The following is a 3,375-nucleotide window of genomic DNA, read 5'->3' on the forward strand; positions in this document are numbered from 1 at the left end:
TATTAACCACACAGTGAGACATGCATAAATGAATAACAGTATTAACCACACAGTGTGACATGCATAAATGAATAACAGTATTAACCACACAGTGAGACATGCAGAAATGATTAACAGTATTAACCACACAGTGAGACATGCAGAAATGATTAATAGTTTTAACCACACTGTGTGACGTGAAGGTATTAGATTAGGGGATGGTTTCTGGAAATGATTAATAATATTAACCTCACAGTGTTACAGGTACAGGAGTACGAGTTATAGAAATAAACATTAATAGAATTAACCACACAGTGTGACATACATTATCTGTTTAATTCATTGACCACCTGTTGTTACTATGGACGCGTGCAGGAAGCATCCTACTATCCACTGTACCAATTCTAGCAAGATTGATTCCGGCGTATCCGCATCCGGGGATTAAAATCTGATGATGTAATGTCGATATCCATCCCCGACCCAGCTACACACGCATCTGAAAAACGAAACAAGACAAAAAAGTACAAAACATTTTTATGAATCAGTTGTTAGATATTTGGCAGGATGTGAGATCTGTGGTCTTGCATTGATTAGAGTAAAATTGATGTATAGACACGTAGAATGTTATGACTTAGCATGTAGACTGTATATCTGATAACAGCTGTTATTCATGGGTACTGTGTTTATGGTTTACAAAAATCTCATGTACATAATTATCAATAAAAAAAGTGACAGTATTAAATTGTTTAACACCAACATCATCATAATATTAAAAATAGTATCAGTTTTATATGGTTCATTCGTGTCTATCAAAATTGAATTACCTTTTTATGTACATTTCCTATTTTACATCCATGCATATCATGATGTATACATTTGTCGAAACATAAATTTCTTTAAATTTCGGTTGTAATTTTTTTCATTTTATTATAAATAATTTTAAAAAAAAATATTTTAATCAAGAATGATTAATCTTACGTTCTTGAGCTAAGCGCATGCGCAACTAAAAAAGTTAACTCGAAGCATTGTATTATGTAAATACATCCCCATCCTCAATACTGATCTCTAGAACCCTACTCGTCCCCACCCACAGTGTATCAATATAATTTATTTAATACGAGTCACATAAAGGTCACAGAAATGCGCCAAATGTTTGTCATATTAGGTATAGATTGAACATGTCGGCAGAGGGAACACACTTTCTTTGAAAATGGCTCCGCCTCGTGGTATGGTGTTTACTAGTCATACAACGTAAGACAGCGACCCTGATGTTTATGTTTTGGGGGTCGAGACCTTGCCGCTATGTAGCGTGTTCCGATGTCGACTAACATCGGAAATGAAGTCAAGTTTTCAGGAATATCTGGCTCACTTGGCAGCCATATCGACGTCTTTCTAAAAAATTGAAGTCATGATGTTTTAGTTAGACTTTACTTACTCTGATGTCTTTTTTCCCCACATAAATTCAGATTCTCTCACAAGCAGCTGGACGTGTTTTGCGTCCGCATCGAATGTGAGGAGGTCGCGGGTTCGAACCCCGGCCAAGTCGTATGAAAAACTTATAAAAATGGTACTAGCAGCTGCCTCGCTAGACGCTCAGCATTAAGAAGTTAGTGTTAGGACTGGTCGGCCTGGTGTCAGGATAATTTAGGGAGTAAGATCTCGGACCCAAAACAAATATCAGTGTCGATGTCTTACATTTTAGGTCTGGGTGTCTACATGTACGTGAAAGCGTCAACAGACGTGATAGAACAATCAGTTCAAGAAGAATCTCCGTATCACAGTAGGAATTATACTTTTAGCAAATAAAAATGCGAAATATTAATTAATTGATTGACTGACTGATTGATTAATTAATTAATTAATTAATTACCTTGATGGTTGAAAAAGCAGACGATCGTCTCAGCCACAAACGTTAGTGTGCCGGAACAGGAAGAGCTACAGAATTTGGTTGGTATATTCGTAAAAAACATTTAACAGGCAATGATCGTACATCAAGTCAGTGCTACAAAAAAGCCGATGAGTAAAATATTATCCGTCAAAAATTGCAACATTCATTCAGTTATTTCTTTTGAAAACAAAAAATGAAATAAAAATACTAAAAAGTGATTGTTCCCCCTCACGGTGTAAAGTTAAGCAAAACATGTGTACAACGTTGCAAAATGTTATATATTATCTTTGTAATATATCTTGTAAAAATTACATTATTTGTTGCACATGCTGTTATGATTAATGAACATGTGTGCCAGTTGTAATTTGTATCTTTTTTAGATCAGAGGACTATTAAATGTAATGTTGCCAGGAAGTTATTTCCCCACGTAAGCACATCACAACGATACAGCAATGTTGTGAAAACGTTATGCGTTAGCTAGGCAAGTGATAGAAAGTTACAAACTTCAGTCATATCATGTACATACTAGTAATGTAATTTGATATGTTTTAATCATTCAGGGATGATTAAGCCGTTTTGATTGGTGGTATGCCTGTAATTTGATATGTTTTAATCATTCAGCGATGATTAAGCCGTTTTGATTGGTGGTATACCTGTAATTTGATATGTTTTAATCATTCAGGGATGATTAAGCCGTTTTGATTGGTGGTATGCCTGTAATTTGATATGTTTTAATCATTCAGGGATGATTAAGCCGTTTTGATTGGTGATATACCTGTAATTTGATATGTTTTAATCATTCAGGGATGATTAAGCCGTTTTGGTTGGTGGTGTACCTGTAATTTGATATGTTTTAATCATTCAGGGATGATTAAGCCGTTTTGATTGGTGGTATACCTGTTTCACTAAACATTTCAAAGCCATTAATTCATTTATTTGGATAAATGTCTTTGTTCAAATATTTAAGTGTCTTTGTACATATTTACAACATAATTTTTTCTATAGGTTGGTTCATGGCGCTGTTTGCAAATCTAATTGTTATGCTATCATTTTCCTTGTCTTCTTTCGTGAAATGATCAAGAATTAAATACTTGCTTAAACGACATGCATTTTTCGCCATTGGTTCAGTATAATTTTGACCTATTCGTCTGTATTCCTTTTTTTTTTTAAAAAAAGCTGTTTTGATCATGGTTGTCATAACTGGACAAGTTATTATGAACAATGTTATTTATTTAAAATTATAGCTGATTTGGGATTATAGCCAGACCTCTGAACTTTACTGTTAAATGATGATAATCGATAATCTCATACGGTTTGATCTGATGTTTCTTTCTCCCAATATGTGGCACGTATTTGTTGCAGTAAAATGAATTTCATTTCGAGCTTTGAACAATATAGATTTAGCATTTTCTTTCTTAATTCTCTGTGCGCCAGTTTTTCGATTTGACAAAAGGCACCATAAAACATTTTAATGCAATCTGATCCTTTTAAAACTATTAGTCTCTATC

The 3,375-nt window shown here is 34.2% G+C and overlaps 1 long non-coding RNA gene across 1 annotated transcript; it reads right to left on the reverse strand.

The window, feature by feature from the left end:
- Window positions 1-296: 296 nt before the first annotated feature.
- Window positions 297-1,912, reverse strand: LOC149800254 (uncharacterized). The gene is made up of 2 exons (XR_016420950.1): window positions 1,850-1,912; window positions 297-475 (listed from the first exon to the last, which is right to left on the reverse strand). It is a non-coding gene; the product is annotated as an uncharacterized LOC149800254 (long non-coding RNA).
- Window positions 1,913-3,375: the final 1,463 nt, after the last annotated feature.

Source organism: Sinohyriopsis cumingii, chromosome 5 (genome assembly GCF_028554795.1).
Source record: "Sinohyriopsis cumingii isolate HCF-2022 chromosome 5, ASM2855479v2, whole genome shotgun sequence".
NCBI lineage: Eukaryota > Metazoa > Mollusca > Bivalvia > Unionida > Unionidae > Sinohyriopsis > Sinohyriopsis cumingii.